Raw genomic sequence first — 18,639 nt, forward strand, 5'->3', positions numbered from 1 at the left:
AATAAGAGATATTTAATATGACATAGATAAAAAAAAAAAAAACTGGGCTTTCTTTTAGTTTCAATAATGTATTAGCAATATGACTTAAATGTAATACGAACATAATATTAGATAATAATTGCTCTCATGTCACCATTTAAACAAATAATATGATTTAAGAATTAGAGATGCATTAAAATGATATTCTCATCAATCATTTTTGCAATAACTTGGGTCTTGAACATATGAGTTGAAATACTTTAAGTGCCCAAAATATTTATATATATTTTTTCAATAAAAAAATCTAGAAGATATACCAAACATGAAAGTCAGTAGATCACTCTTAATCATGAGATTAAGAGAATATAAGTCATGATTAAATAATAATTTTAATAGAATTATAAAAGAAATAATTTCACAACTATATATATATATATATTAGAAATAATGATCGCATTCTCAAGATATTGTTCACTTTGAAAGTGTGAAGTTCCATAACAATTTTGTCCTTAAAAGATATATTGTTTACTTTGAAAGTGTAAAGTTCTGTCACAATTTTGTTCTTAAAAAGCATTAAGATATTTTGGACAATGAAGGAAAGAAGAAATATTTAAACTGTTTTTGACATCGACTCCTAAATGATGTAAGATTTATTAACATCGACTCCTAAACGATGTAAAATTTATTGAGTGTACCGAATATATATATATATATATATATATATATCACTAGTGCAGAATTCTCATTTTACCTCGCCTTATATGCCTCGGTTGGCTAGGAACCGAAGCATATAATGGCGCGGTGGCATTTTTGCAATTACAGCCAAGTTTTAGGCCTCGGTTCTCCAAATACCCGAAGCCAAAGAAGGGTATAGGCCGCGGTTCGCTCAAAACCGGTGCCAAAGAGGTGTTTAGGCCTCGGTCCATCAGGACCCGAAGCCAAAAAGTGGCTGGAAGTCAGGGTATAGGCCTCGGTCCAAGGAGAACCGGTGCCAAAAGGGGTCAATGGCTTCGGTTCTTCTAACAACCGAAGCCATAGGGTTTATTTAGGGTTCGAAAATCGCGAACCCTCTTCTTCCTCCCCGCGCCAGCCTCTGCAACTCTCTCTCTCTCTCTCTGCTGCCTCTCTCCTCTGCACCACACCTTCCGGCCAATGCAACCACCACGCGACCTCCTCCTCCGACCACCATTTTGTGTCTCTCTCTCGCGCGCTCTCTCTCTCGCGCGCTCTCTCTCTCTCTCTATTGTGGTTTCTATCGTTGGGACTTCCGGCAAGGGTGTTCCATTTTGATTTGATGCAGGAACGTTATGCAGGTTCGAATCTGGTGCTGCAATGGATTTGGTGCTGCAATGAATCTGGTTCACACGCGTTCATGGCGGTCCGGTGACAATGGCTGACGACATCAGGTTTCCTGGAGCTTTCATGGCTTTTTTTGCAGTGAGCGACTTCAAGAGCGATGCTGTTTCGTTTCTAGTGCAGGGATGGCGTTGCGGCAACGAAGATGCTGGTGCGTGGTGCTGATTTGTGGAGGTTCGTTCATGGTGTTGCTCGTCGCTATTGTGCGTTGCAGGTGCAGTGGCTATGGTGGCGGAGCTTCTCTTCTCCTCTGGTGGCTGCTGGTGCGCGAGTATAGAGGCGTTGTTGCAGTGTAGTGGTGCGTGGAGAGAAGATGGAGGTGCTGCTCACGAACGGTGGCTGCTTGCGACGTTGACGCTGCAGTGCGAGGCTGATGGCAGTGGGAGGCGCTGAAATGGTGGTCCGGCGATGTGGCTTGTGCAGGTGCGTGGTGGTCGTGACTAGTGGTGGCTGCCGGCGAGAAGGATGGAGGAGATGATGATGTGGCAATGTATGATTGGCCAGATTTAAAAAAAAGAAGCCCATATGGCCTCGGGTGTACCCAAAACCGAGGCCAAAGGGGTATCAAATTAAAAAAGAAAAAAAAAAAGCCCATATGGCCTCGGGTGGAACGTAAAACCGAGGCAGAAGGGGACTCTATGGCTTCGGTTCTTAACCGAGGCAAAAAGCTATGACCTTTTGGCTTCGTCCCAATATGCTTCGGTTCCCGAACCGGTGCAGAATATTGAAAACAACCGCTGTCAAAGACCCTTTCTGCACTGGTGTATATATATCGATTGAAAAAGTTATCTTAATTAATATTCTCTAATCTTAATGAATACAAAATTAATTCATCACCTATTATACTTTTCATGGTTTAATGAACCTATAACAACTGCTTCACATGTAATATTCATTATGCTAAGAGAATCTCCTCAGTTCTCTCTCACCACTTTCCCATTTTGTTATGTATGCAGAAGGATTTGACAACTAAAATGCAATAAGCCATTGGGTTTGTTGTCATTGGCGTGTTTGTTATAAATTGGTGAGTTGTAGAAGGGACCACTTCCTCTAAATTATTCACCAATCTCAATCACCACATAGATCCAAAAGGGGAAGGTCCTTTCTCTGTTATTATTTTAGATATACTAAATCTTGTCTCAACATACCATATATTATTCTAATGATGACGTCTTTTCTTACCAGCCCTTTTCATAATACAATTGGGTATTTAAGTATATTAGTCGTGAATAAATTGATGTCACACTAAGTAGGGTTAAGTAAAGGAATTTGTGTGCAAAATAAGCAAATATATAATACTTGTTTAGTTTCAGTAACTATCACATGCGTGTGGGTGGTTCCTTGTAGAAACAAGTTTCTATACATTCTTGACAAATATTCAAGATTCACACGTGTATATAGAAATGAGTATTATATAATTCTTAACATGACTGTGTGTACATCAATCAAATTTATTAAATGATTATCTACCAGAAAGCACGACAAAGTTAGGAAGTTAAATATGTTTTCTTCTTTTAATTTCGATGTAAATTAAAAATAGTTGATTTTTTAAATTTTAGATTAATTTAATTCTTTAAGTTTAGAAATATGTGTATTTAATTTTTTTAATTAATTTTTTTAAAATTTATTTAATATTTTAAATACATTTCATAATAATATTTGAGTTGTTTATTAGAAATGTATTTAAAATGTCAACTAAATTTAAAATATTTTTTCTCTTTGCACAAGGACTCAAGCTGCAGTCATATGAAGTCATATTTAAATACTTAGGTATGATTGTTGGGGAAAATTCTGAAGAGAAGAATTTTGGCGAAGTGTAGTAAATGAAGTTAATAGTAAATAGGCAAAGCGAAAAGGGGAGACTCTTCTCTTTGCTCCAGAATTTGTCTTGTTAAATTTATTATAACAACACTTTCTATTTATTACTTTTCCTTCTCTAAAGTCTCAATCGGTGTATGTAAGCAAAATAAGGAAAGTACAAACAAAATTTCTATGGGGTTGGGTTCAAAAGTAGAAATATCGCATGGATTAAGTGGAAGAAATTGTACAAACCAAAAAAAGGTGGGAATCGAAATCAAAAACATTGAGCACTTTCATATAGACTTAATAGCTAAATGAAAATGAAGACTACAAATGGTGGAACAATGGTTATGGTAGAATTTTTTAGAGTCTAAATATGACTCACGGAGAAGCTTAAATGTCAACAAAATTACGATGTAAGAATCCTGGTAATGGAAAGATTTGTGAAAGGTGCGTGGGGAAGAGGAGAAAGAGAATTGGTTTGATAGTAATATTGTGTGGAAAGTTGGATTCAATATTAAGATAAAATTCTGGGAGGATAAATGGCTGACTGAAATACCACTAAGCAATTAGTTCTCTTATATGAGATTTCAAAAGACAGGAAAAACAATTGAGAAATTAGAAAGTGACATGTGGGAATGGTATTTAACATGGAGAAGTCTTGGTTATCAAGTGGGTATTCACAAAAGTCCCACATCGAGTAATATGAAGAAGAGAGTAGCATAAAAATATTATAAAAGTAAAGAGTTGGTTTTAGAGTTGTCACCACAACTTAATAGGTCTCTTGGGTGTATGAGGAGTTTGGGTAGTTGTGTGTCATTAGAAGATTTGCAATTTTTGCCAGAAAAATTGCACTTTGAATGGTTTGCAATTTTGGTCCACAAAAATTGTACTATGAAGGGTTTGCAGTTTTGGTCCATAAAAAATTGTATGAAGGTTTGCAATTTTTGCCATAAAAATTGCACTTGGGTGATAATATACTTCTTGTTGAGTGGTTGTGAATTTAGGCCTTGAGGTGCCGAACCACATTAACTTTTGTGTGTGCTTTTATTTATTTTTCTGCTCTTATTTGTGGGTGTGCATCCACTTGAAGAGATTATTATTTTTAGTGCGTGATTTCTCAACAGTGGTATCAGAGTTGAGGTAGTATCAACGTCCTTTGAAGAGAGTGGAGTTCATGTGTGGTGAGATGCTCCCAGATCTACGAAGGAGGTTGCAAATGGTGCTCATATGGTCTAATGAGTGATGTACCATGGAGATTTGATTCGTGTGAGTCATGGTTTGCGACATGTGCGTGGAGAAAGTGTTGTATGGCTTACAAATCTGCGTTGTTGTGTCTAGTAGACTACGATGTTTGATAATGTTGGATCTGCATGGTGAGTGTGGAGCTCGAAATGTCCAATGGTGGTGTTTTGCATGACTCACGCGATGCTTCGTCAACAAGGTTGCGTCGTTATGTTGTGGCAGTGTCGTGGCTTGACCAAGGTGGTGTTATGATGGATTCCCCTTGAATATTAGTGAATTGTTAGTGACAATGATGTGAAAGTTGCCGACAACGAGTCTGATGTGCAAGGCGGTGATGGTCGATGATGGGGAAAGATTGTCATTGTCAGTGAGTCCGTGCAGATCACTAGTGACAAGAGTGGTTCAAGCATATCTGTTGGATCACTAATAGCAAGAGTGGTTCAAGCATATCTGTTGGTGGTGTGTCAAATGTTTGTTCCATAGCATGTGAGACTTTTGGTGAAGGGAGGATATGTTGGTTCTCAAGTGGGTATTCACCAAAGTCCCACATCGGGTGATATGAAGAAGAGAGTAGCAGAAAAATACTATAAAAGTAAAGAGTTGGTTTTAGAGTTGTCACCACAACTCAATAGGTCTCTTGGGTGTATGATGGGCTTGGGTAGTTGTGTGCCATTGGAAGGTTTGCAATTTTTGCCAGAAATTGCACTATGAAGGGTTTGCAATTTTGGTCTACAAAAATTGTACTATGAAGGGTTTGCAGTTTTGGTCCATAAAAAATTGTATGAAGGTTTGCAATTTTTGCCAGAAAAATTGCACTTGGGTGATAATATACTTCTTGTTGGGTGGTTGTGAATGTAGGCCTTGAGGTGCTGAACCACATTAACTTTCCTGTGTGCTTTTATTTATTTTTCTGCTCTTATTTGTGGGTGTGCTTCCGCTTGAAGAGATTATTATTTTTAGTGCGTGATTTTCCAACAAGAAGAGAAATATTTAAGTGGGAAAGAATCCAAGAACAAATATTATTATAGGAGATAGCACGTGTGGATGTACAATTGTACACAGTTAAGCATATATGAAAATGTAGAAAATTTATAGTGAGGAAGACACTTATATGTTTACTACCTTTTGAAGAATAAAGACTTTACCAAGTACACAACATTTCATATGAAGGGTATTGTTAGATAAGGTACTAATAAGGACAAAGCTAGGTAGTAGAACGGTAGCATTAATTAACACTACTCCATCATGCAATGAGAATAAAAAAACATGTAACCATCTATTTATTTGTCGTAAAATAGCTCACAAACTTTAGATCATCTGTGATAGATGGGTTGGTGTGATCACATCACAATCAACCCTATCACCACTTTTAACACTTCCTATTGAAATTGAATGGGAAATCAAATATGGCTTGAAGGGTAGTATGGATATCAATTATTTGGAGTATATGGAAACAAAAAAATAAGATGATCTTTAAACAAAAAGAGATAGAAGTCGAAGAAGTATTTTGTATGGTCCAATTCTAAGTTTGGGACACAAATTTTCTTGTGTTACATTCTTCTTTAGATTGGTACCAATGTCAATTATATTGTATAAAAAGACTGAAATAGTCATGTTTATGGAACTTAATCAATTAGAAACATGAATCAACTATGCATGATATAGAAGAATACCAATTAGTAGGTTAAGGGCAAAGTATAATGAATGAAGTGCATATATTGCTTTTCCTTTTTCTTTTCTATTTTTTTCCACTGTAGTAGGACAAGAGTGAATAAACAGAACATGGGCAATAATTATCAGAAGCCAAAATCAAACACTTAGACCGACTGGGTAAAAGAAAACATTATGTCCAATGAAATATAGAAGTGCAAAAAGACAGGACAAATTGAATTACCAATGAAGTTATTGGCTTAAGTGTTGTCATGGCAACTCAGCTAATAAGGACCCGTGTTGATGTTGCGAACCAGAGGTTCATGGCTCAGGAACAGGACGTGCTACCAGATCAGAAAAATTAGAATGCATTTAAACATTGAACCAAGGTTATAATTGGACAAGGTGTTGGAATATTAATAACGCATAAATTTGAAAATTTTTGGCAATCTTCCATATACTACTTTGTCTTGTAAAAAATTAAGTAGAAGAGTGTAATATAATGATATTTAGAGTTCGATTATATAGACACAATGTTGTACTGTGGAGGTTGATCGTTAATATATATATATATATATATATATATATATATATATATATATATATATTTTTTTTTTTTTTTTTTTTTGAAGTGTTTGGATATTATATTAGTGACTATAACTAACTTTCTAACATGAAGGAGTTGTCTTCGAAACATTAAGGTTATGGATTGTAAAGTTTAAATTAGAGAAAAACTTCGTGAGTTCTCAACGAAAAGTTACGAAAAAGTAAAATAAAATACACACTAAGCAAGCTAGACCACAGCCTCGTTACATCTGTTATAAATATCTTCCAAAATTTTCATTTCTCATTAAAAATAAAATAAAAATCAAACGTAACGGCAATTTTCTCTTTCATCTTTACAGCTTGGGCTTGCAAATTGTCTTATGTATCTAAACTATTAATTTGGATACTTTTAGCTCGTCGTAAAGTACATTATCTTTAATTTTAATAAATCAATTTGGCTTATAATAACACATAATAACACATTTATAACGTTTAAAAGTTATAATTTATCATCTGAAAGTTATCGTCATCTTTATCGCCAAATACACTATTATTTTTATTGTATTGGTACCAATTAATATTTATCTGTTTTCCTAATAATTATAGGAACTTAGTTATTATTTTATTTTGTTTTTTTTTGGCTTAAAATGTTGATGAACGTCCCATACAAAATAATTAGCATGTAGAAAGGAGGCCTGTAGTTTGAAGAAAAAGTGTCGGTAGCCTCATTTTGATAATTAATTAATTAGAGCAAACTTATTAGCTGCTTAGATAAATAATTGCAACAAAATCTCTAACGTGCTCTTTTAAATACACTTTTGGAAAGTACAAAATCTTACAAGTTTTACTTTATATTCAATATATTGGTGTCAAAAGGTTTTAGAATCTTGATGAGTTAGTAAAAAGAACTTTGAAATATGAGATGGTGAATCAAAGAAATGAAATGAGAAGGCTGAAAAAGAACCAAATGGATGAACAATGGAATACAAACTCTAGATACTTTCATTCACTAGCTAATTGGAGAACAGAAAACGAGATTGAAGGAGTGGAAGGAGGGAATGGTACGAGGATCCCATGGCGAATTCAAAGAGATTTTCCAAAAAAAGGATGAGTGAGACAAATCATCTAGATGTTAAAAGCGGAAAATATTGAATTAATCTATTTCATCTATAGACTACTATAATCATTCACAATGTTTATTTTAGTTAATGAAAATCCAATTCAAGAACTTAAACTCACAAAAAAAGTCTTAGATAAGGGAATTCAGTGACCTCATTAGGTCTATCCAAAACTATTAAAGGGATAAACGAAATCATATTAAAAGGGTGAAAGTTAAAAAAAAAAAGGAACTGAGGTAAATATATTAAAATTGGCTAATGATACTGTGTTCATATGTAAAGCATCACTCTAAGAAAATTTCTCACTCACAATTAATTTTAGTAACAAAAATTATTAGTCACTGTAATAATCAATTTAAATATCAATTTATAAAATAAAAAATTATTGATTCCTAAAAAAATCACTATTCACTACGAAAAAATGTCTCATTAACAATTAATTTTAATAATCAAAAGTTCTTAGTCACTAGTAATCAATTTAGATATCAATTTACAAAATAAAAAATTTATTGGTTACTAAAATAGTCTCTATTATGAATAAAAAATTATAATTGATTACTAATTAATTAGAGACTAATTTAGAAACTAACTCCTTTTGGTAACAAAAACCTTGATAGTTAATGTTTAGTGACTAATTTTTTTATTAGCTAAATTTTAGAAACCAATCTAAAGACCAATTATAATTTTTTTATTTACAATAGTAACTATTTTAGTAACCAATAACTTTTTATTTTGTAAATTGGTATCTAAATTGGCCACTATAGTGATTAACAACTTTTGGTCATTAAAATTGGTAATTAATGAAGTTTTTTCTTGTAGTGATTATGAATAAAAAATTATAATTTGTTTCTAAAATTTAGCTATCAAGGTTTTGGTTACCAAAGAAATGAGTTTATAAATTGGTTACTAAATATTAACTACCCAAGATTTGGTTATAAAAATTAGTTTCTAAATTAGTCTCTAATTAATTTGTGACCGATTTAGCGATTAATTATATTTTTTTTATTCATAGCAGTGACTATTTTAATAATTAATAATTTTTTATTTTATAAATTGATATCCAAATTGATAATAATGGTGACTATAACAAGTGGTGGAGCTTGCAAGGGATGGGTGGGGGTCATGGCCCCCCTAAAAATTTTGAATTTATTTTATTTTATAGGTAATATATTATAAATTTATTATAATTAAATTAAATATTTTTTACTTATTTTATAAAACATAATATTTAATGATAATAAATAATAAAATACAAAATCAAATATAATAAAGAGTAAAAAGATTTATTAAAATATTTTTTATTTTTTGTCTCATTTCTTTTTAATTTCTTATAAATTGTTCTTATCTCTCACTCTCATCCCTTTTCTTTTGTTTTTGAAGAAAATGATTCCTTATATCTGCTCTCGTTTTCTCATATGTTTTCTCTCTATTTTGAAGGAAAGAATGTAATTTTTTCTTGTCTCACTTGATAGTGAAATATTAGTTTAATAATTTATTTTGTGAGTCTCTTATATATTCATTTTTTATTTTATGAATATAGAAGAAAAAATATTGTACTGTGTATTTTTCTATAACCAGATTTTAATTGTGGTTGATTATCATCAATTTTTTTTAGTTAAGGACATTCTACTTAATTATTCGTTTGATTCTTCTTATTTTAACTCTTTATGTTTCTACAGCTACGACAGAAAAGCCATTTTACATAATGAAAATTATCAAAACAAGATTGCGAAATAAAATGGAAGATGATTTTTTTGTTGACATATTATTATTTACATTGAAAAAGAAATAATTGAAAATTTTAGTCTGATTCAATTATTGATGAGTTCAAAGAACAAAGAACAATCTTTTAATCATGTGTGATTTCTTTTATAGTTATCGTTATATTAAATTATTTATTCATTTTTATTATATTAGTGACAATAATTAAATATATAAATTTTGAATGTATTATTTTGGCTCTTCCAAAAATATTGGTCAAGATCTGCCACTGTTTATAGTGCATGTGTAGTAATCTTTAAAAGTATGTATGCTTAGGTGTTTTGAACTTACAATCAAATTAAAAATAAACTTTCATTAAAACAAGATAAGAGGGTTCTGTGTAGAGATATGAAGAAGTTTTTATCATTCAAGTAAATCTTATATGAGATAATGCTTTTTTAAATAATTATGTTTTTGGTTATATCAGGTTAAATATGTTTTTGGTTCTTCAACTTTTAGTGAAAATTGAAATTAATACCTTTTGAAAACTTTTGAACCAATTAAGTCTCTCATCTTTATAAATGCCTGAATTTAGTCCTTTAAACCAAATTTTTTGAAAGTTTATTTAATGTTTCAAATGCGTTTCTACATTAACATTGAAGCAAAAATTTATCAAACTGTGTAAACAAACTAAAATACTATAATGAAATGTGTTTGAAACGTCAAATAAACTTAATAAAAATGGGTTTAAAGAACTAAATACTTGCATTTATAAAGTTAAGGGACTAAATTAGACCAAAATTGTTTTCAAGAGAGACTAATGTCAATTTTCAGTGAAAGTTAAAGACCAAAAATATATTTAACCCTTTAAATAACCTTGATTTTAAAATTCTCATTTTGTGTCTTAACAAATATTATTTTTGCAAGTTAAATATTTTTGTAATACCTAAATTTGGACATGAAATTATAATTTATTTTTGTATTAAACTTTAATATATTTTTTGTTCCCAAACTTTAAAAATAAATAAATATAATACTTTTAACTCAATGACATCATATTATTTTTGCGAGTTTAAGTGTTATATGTTAATATTTGAGTTGAAATGTGTCAAAATGTATAAATATTTTAAATGTTGATTTGAACGTTTGACATGTTAAAAAAAAAAATCAACATAAAGAAAAAGTTATATCTATAATTTTTTTTTTATCAAACTGCATTAAACTTTGAACAAAGAGAAACTTTAATTTCACCTATAAAGTTTAGAAACTAATTAAAAAATATTTAACCAATTAAAAATGTATTGTCTTACATGCTTTCTCATTCTTTTTACCTTTTACATATAAATATGCTTGGGTGTAAATTTTTTCACCTTCCTGTGTTTTCTTCTTTAACTATAGAATTATATATCTTTCTGTCTAATCTAAGAAACAACTTCTTGTTTTTAGTTCTTGTTTGTGTGTGATTATCAGATAGCCATTGAAAAACTTGATAAGTTTTTGGAGCCCACTGGCCGGTTACAATCAAATATATTTATGTTAGCCTTAAAACAAACATAATGATATTCTGAACGATGTGAGACGAATGATGAGGTTCGCAATGCAAAAGAAATAAAACAAAAGAGAAGTGAGTTCATGCTAGATTAGTCCTGAGATTCACTACTCCTATCTACTGTTATTACATGCACACGTAACTTTTTTCTAATAACATATTCTTTTGTTATTATTTAATTTTACATTTTTGTTTTTTTTTTACTCTAAATAAGTCTATTACTTATATATTATAAATTTAAATTATTTTTCCTTAAAATTGAGAGTTGGTATCTTTCACATATTTTTATTTTGTGTCAAGTAAAATGCGTTGTTTTAAATAGGTATGAAAATAGAGATTTCAACATACTCATATATCCACTTTTATACATTTTATTTTATTATCTAACTTACAATATTTGTTTTCAGTAATATCTTTGGTTCTTTAGTATAATTTCATTTGAAGAATAGTTTTTTTCGCATAATTTTTCATTGTTTCTAAATTTTTTTTACTCATTCGGTATTTATTAAATTGGTTTAAATATAATTGTGGTTCCTATTTTTGTCTCTTTTGTATAATGAGGACCTCTTATTTTGTAGTTTTTAATAAAGTCTTGCAGTTTTTAATAAAGTCTTAATTAGGACAAGACAAAACGAACTGAACTGCACTGCACTATATAAAATTGCACTGAACTAAGAAATAGTTTACATGAACCGAACTGAACTGAACTAAAAAATAGTTTAAACGAACTGAATTGAATTTTTTTTCTTCTAAAAAACTAAACTGAACTAAATTGCACTAAATTACACTGTATTATAATATGAATTGAACTATACTACTATAAAATGAATTGAACTAAAATACTATAAAATAAACTGTTTTCGAACTACACTATTTTTTGAACTAAATTGCATTATTTTTGAACTGAATTGTACTACTTTTCGACTTAACCACATTACTTTTGAACTAAAGTATACTATTTTTGAACCATTTTTAACTAAACTACACTAATTTTGAACCGAAATGCACTATTTTTGAATTGAAGTATACTATTTTGAAACCGATTCGTAAAAATCTTGAACAAAATTGTACTATTTTTGAACCGAACTACACTATTTTTGAACTGATTGTACTATTTTTGAATTGAACGACACTAATTTTATTGTATATGGTTGTATTGTGCAATAGTAATCTAACATTTATAATTTAAAAGTGCCTTGAAAATAGTAATTTAAAAACTGAATTGAATTGAACTACACTAAACTAAATTGAACTATAATATGAATTGAACTGAACTGAATTTTCCTTCGAACTGCACTAATTTGTTTTTTGAATTGCACTAATTCTGAATTGAATTGCACTATTTTTTAGCTGAACTACATTATTTTTTAACTGAACTATATTATTTTTGAACTGAATCTTACATGAAAATAAGTAATTCCACTATTTTAGATGTTAGACAACTACAAAAAAGACTAACCACCCTTCCTCATGTACTAAATGCACATTTTAATGCTATAAAAGAGATGAGATAATTAACACCTCATGAGTAAAAGAATTTATTCTTTCTTCAAGAAGAAGGCTTGTGATGAAGATGAAAAAAAAAACATTTACATCATCTAAAATTGAGAAACTTCATGAGAATCCAAATATTAAAGAGAACGAAAAACAACTTTTTAAGATTCCTAAATTTACATATAATGAATTTGAAAATGTTTTGAAAATGCAATACCCACCAAATCAACTGAAAGATTTTTTTCTGCAATGGAAATAATCAAGAACAAGATGAGAAATAAGATGGAGGCTAAAAGCACTATGATAATCTATATTGAAAGGGATATTGCAACTAGCTTCTATTCTGATTCAATTATTGAAAATCATAAGACATTGAAAAAGCGTAGAGGAGCATTTTGACTAAAGGTAACTTTTGCTTTTTATTTTAATATATTATTGTTGATGATAAACTTCATGTTACTCTTTCATATATATTATTGTCATATTGTTTAAATTCTATTGTCATGAGTGCTTGCTTTGAATAGAAAAAATTATGTAAAGAAATGAATTTTTTTTAATTAAAAAAAAATTATATATAACAAATATAATTTGGCCACCCTAAATTTTTTGTTCAATTTCCACCACTGATTTAGTGATGGTAGAGATGTTGTAGTTTAGTTAAGCTTGTTGGCTTTTGCTATGATGGAGCCCCTTTTGAAGTATTGTTATTTTGTAATTTCCGTTGTTCTGAGCAACCTTTTGGATAATTGTTCCATTTCAAATTGTATGTATAGTATTGTGTAGTGCCTTTGGCTTTCCTTCAGTATATTATGGACAACTGTAAAAATTCTTTATATTATATGTCTTGTGCTCTATTTATATCATAACTATGCAATGTTTATTTATTAAAATTTTATCTATTAAATGGGATGTCACATATACCCACTATATTCACTAAGATTGTCAAAATATTTTTCCTCTTCGTATTTACAAAAAATAATAAATACTATAATTGCTATAAAATGTTAATTATATAATCATTATTTAATATAATACACACACACACACACACACACACATATATATATATCTATATATATATATATATATATATGTGTGTGTGTGTGTGTGTGTGTGTGTGTGTGTGTGTGTGTGTGTGTGTGTGTGTGTGTGTGTGTGTGTGTGTGTACTTGATCGATATTATTTTAGTGTGGAACCAGACGATTTCAAGAACCCTCTGTGCCGAACCTCCTTCTATTCCCCTCTGGAATCCTCTTGGATCTCCCTGCCGTCTGCACTCCGAGGGCGGGGTACCTGCAGGCACTACGACGCTCAAGTCAAATACTAATTCGATATGAGGGGTAATTGGTAAAGTGGGAAAAGCATACCTTTACTTGTTCACTAGGTCTTAATTTATATTAGTCTCTTGATGAACCTGCTATTGTTATTTGTGGGTCGTTTGTATTCGAGGATCCACTCTTTCCTTTTTGACTAAGTTTATATGCGTCGGTTCTTTCCCTTTTGACTAAGATTGCTTGTTGTTGCTTTGTCAAAGGTCAGCTTTTTCCTTTTTGGGATTTGCCCGTCTGTACTTCTCCAAATATTAACTCTTTACTTTTTGGGGTTTGCCCGTCTGTACTTCTCCAAATATCAACTCCTTCCTTTTTGGGGTTTGTCTGTATGTACTTCTCCAAATATCAACTCCTTCCTTTTTGGGGTTTGCACATCTGTACTTCTCCAAATATCAACTCCTTCCTTTTTGGGGTTTGCCCATCTATACATCTCTAAATATCAACTCTTTCCTTTTTTGGCTGAGATTGCGCGCTGCTCTTCTGCACCCCTGCGTCATAATCCCATTTTCCGTGTGTCACTCCATTAGGCCGGGATGTATATGGCCAAAAGAGCCAAAATGTACCCAGACATGACACTTATTGGGCCCTCTGTGATGTGCTGGAGAAGTACCCCAACAATTGGGCCAAAGCGCGAGGGCGCCCCATACTCAAGCCGAGGTGAACCCGACCATTTGCTTCTTATCAGGCCGAGATGTACCCGACCATACATCAACACCAATTGTACCTGAGTGCGGAATCAGACGATCTCAAGAACCTTCTGTGTCGAACCTCCTTCTGTTCCTCTCTGGATTCCTCTTGGATCTCCCTGTCGTCTGCACTTCGAGGGCGGGGGTACCTGTAGGCACTCTAACGCTCAAGTCAAACAGTGATTTGATATGAGGTGTAATTTGTCAAGTGAGAAAAGCATACCTTTACTTGTTCACTAGGTTTTAATTTATACTAGTCTCTTGACGAACCTGCTATTGTTATTTGCGGGCCATTTGTATTCGAGGATCCACTCTTTCCTTTCTGACTAAGTTTATACGCATCGGTTCTTTCCCTTTTGACTGAGATTGCTTGTTGTTGCTTTGTCAAAGATCAGGTTTTTCCTTTTTGGGATTTGCCCGTATGTACTTCTCCAAATATCAACTCTTTCCTTTTTGGGGTTTGCCCGTCTGTACTTCTCCAAATATCAATTCCTTTCTTTTTGGGGTTTGTCTGTATGTACTTCTTCAAATATCAACTCCTTCCTTTTTGGGATTTGTCTGATGTACTTCTCCAAATATCAACTCCTTCCTTTCTGGGTTTGCCCGTCTGTACTTCTCCAAATATCAACTCCTTCCTTTTTGGGGTTTGCCCGTCTGTACTTCTCCAAATATCAACTCCTTCCTTTTTTGGTTGAGATTGTGTGCTGCTCTTCTATACCCTTATGCCATAATCCCATTTTCCGTCTATCACTCCATTAGACCGGGATGTATACGACCAAAAGGACTGAGATATACCCGACCATCACACTTATTGGGCCCTCTGTGTTGTGCTGGAGAAGTACCCTAACAACTGGGCGAGAGGGCGAGGGCACCCCATACTCGGGCCGGGGTCAACCCGGCCATTTGCTTCTTATCAAGCCGGGATGTACCCGGCCATACACCAACAATTAGGGATGGCAACGGGGCGGGGCGGGGACGGGTTTCGCTATCCCATACCCATCCCCGCAGAAAAAATTCATCGTCATCCCCATACCCAAACCCAACGGGTATCAAATTTTTGTCTCATCCCCATCCCCACCGGGTAACGGGTATAATCTCGTACCCATACCCATACCCGTGTTCTAACTACTTCAATATTAATTTTTATAAAAGAAAAAAAATTACGGTAAAGAAAACATAATATTATCAAATATCCATATCAAATATTTTGAAATAAATTATAATTGCCTACATTTTAGATTAGAATACCAAATAAAATTTCATGAGAACCAAAACATTTATTAAATTTGCAAACTACAACATTGATGAAACTTAGTTGATAAAATTAAAAAATATTTCAAAAAAATATAAAAGGAAAAAAAATATTCAAATTAAAATATATTTTAAATGTTTGTTTAATTCAATTTTTTAAATTCTAATGAATCTATTTTTTATACACTAATAAAAATTATAATACATCACTTGATCAAAATGACACAAAGAACAAATAATAAACATAATAATAAAATTTTGACATAGATTTTGTATCTTTTGAACTTCAATATATGTTGGATAGTGACAAATAAATATTCATAGCAATTATATTAAATTTTTATATTGTAGTAAATAAAAGTTATTTATACAATTAAAGTGAAAAAATTACAGTATGATTAATAATGAGTTATAAAATAACAAATAATTAGATAGAATATATCAAAATATTATTCCACATTATGAAAATAAACAATAAATAAAAATATTAAAAAACTAACAAATGTGTGTTTTAGAAATAATTTGAGAGACTATTGAAAAAAATTGTACAAAGAAAATCAAATGTATAATTAAGGTATGATAAGATGAAAAATACCTTAGAGAACTAATTATTAAATTATGTTTGAAGTGGTTAAAATTAAATAGAAATATCATTAGTGACCAAAAAATTTGTCATTAAATTAAAAATAAATTAGTAATTAAATTGGTCACTAAATCAAGTACCGATTCGATCATTGAATTGATCACTAATTTAATCACTGATTCAGACAATAAATCAACTACTACCACCAATGACGAAAAATAGTGACTGATATGTGTTAATGACTAAATCAGTTACTATTTCATGTTTTTCTTGTAGTGAATTATCATATATTATTCCTAAATATCATTATATATATATATATATATATATATATATATATATATATAATTTTAACCACTTCAAACATAATTTAAAGTGAAAAAATTATAGTATGATTAATAATGATGTATAAAGTAAAAAATAATTAGATAGAATATATCGAAATATTTTTTTACATGATAAAAATAAACAACAAATAAAAATATTAAAAAACTAACAAATGTGTGTTTTAGAAACAATTTGAGAGACTATCGAAAGAAATCGCACAAAAGAAATTAAATGTACAATTAAGGGATGATAATATGAAAAATATCTTAGAGAACTAAGAAAACTTTTCAAATATCAACATATATACTCAATGGTTGAAAAATAACAAAAATTATTTTAATGAAACAAAAGAGTTCTTCAAATTAAACAAAAATTAATAATAATAATAATAATAATAAGTAAATAATTTTTGTTATATTACCTTAAATTGAGAGTATAAACATTCTCATGTGAAAGAAAAATATATAATAAATAAAAATATTAAAAAATAATATAAATATTCAAATATGAGGCATAATTTTTTTTTTAATTAACATATATCATTTTAACATAATTACATAAAGGTTATGATAAGATAAAAAATATATTGGAGGTGTGAATGAGTTTCATTACAAACCAAATAATTAAAATAAATAAATAAATAAATAAATAAATATATATATATATATATATATATATATATATATATATATATAGGGTTACTTAATTAATTGTGAATATTTTAATAATTTAAATGGGGACGGGTATTATGGCGGGGATATGTACATCCCCATACCCATCCTCATACCCAACTGAAAAAGTTGGGGATTCCCCATATCCATACCCATACTCATACCCAGTCAATGCGGGAATTCCTCGTCAAAATGGAGACGGGTTCGGACAATACCCACTGGAACGGATTTATTTGCCATCTCTACCAACAATATATATATATATATATATATATATATATATATATATATATATATATATATATATATATATATATATATATATATATACTCTAACTTTTATTTCTTTAAAAAGAATTAGTTAATATTTGAAATATGTACAAGTGCATACATAAATCGAGAATAAGAATGACAAGCAAATTTGGACCATCAGGTGTTTGGCGATTCAAATCAAATCTTACTATTCCTAAATCATCCAGGTTGAAATCCTACAACCGTTGTCATTATGTGGCACCTAATCAAATGAATTCAAGCCATAAATATTCTTAATTACAGTTAATAATACACTTTCTTCCCTCAATTCTAATGGGATGGGGATTAAGAAAAAGGTAACGAAGATATTATAATTTATAAACTACAAACTACAGAAATATTTAGAGCGAATATTTTAATCATGCAGATAAGATCTGTGGTAAAAAATAGAATAATGAGAGAAAACATACAAAAGAAAAATATAATTTATGCAGTGCAGTAGCAGGTTTGCGTCTTTTGTAATTGGTTACACATGGAGAATATAATGTAACGCAAATATTCGTCTTAACTGAGCAGGAAGAATACAGATCGAAAATTATACTATTCGTCCTCTTCTTAAACACAAAGTTAATTATATTATAAATTGTCGTGATTGGGTAATTATTCAATTATTTTTTAATGAAAAAACTTGGTGTGTTTTCGCACTAACCTTGTATCCAATTTGAAATTTTCAATTCACATAAAGTGATCTTTATAACATCAAGATGTTCTCTTCTTATAATCCAAATATCATTTCCTAGAAAGTAGAGATGTCTCATCCTTCTCAATCTTTGGACCACGCGATGACATATATATATATATATATATATATATATATATATATATATATTTATAATAAATTCTTGTTTGTTGGTATATGTCGTCATTAATACTTATTAGGATTTAAACATGTTTTTCTTAATAAACCAATATGTACCAGGAAGTTAAGGGTGTGTGCAACTAGTGTGTATACAAAATATTTTCTTTGCATTTCTCATTTAGCTTTCAAAATACTTTTTAGTTTATACATTAACTAATCTTAATTTGTTAAAAAACTTATT

This window comes from Vigna unguiculata, chromosome 5, assembly GCF_004118075.2.
Source record: "Vigna unguiculata cultivar IT97K-499-35 chromosome 5, ASM411807v1, whole genome shotgun sequence".
NCBI lineage: Eukaryota > Viridiplantae > Streptophyta > Magnoliopsida > Fabales > Fabaceae > Vigna > Vigna unguiculata.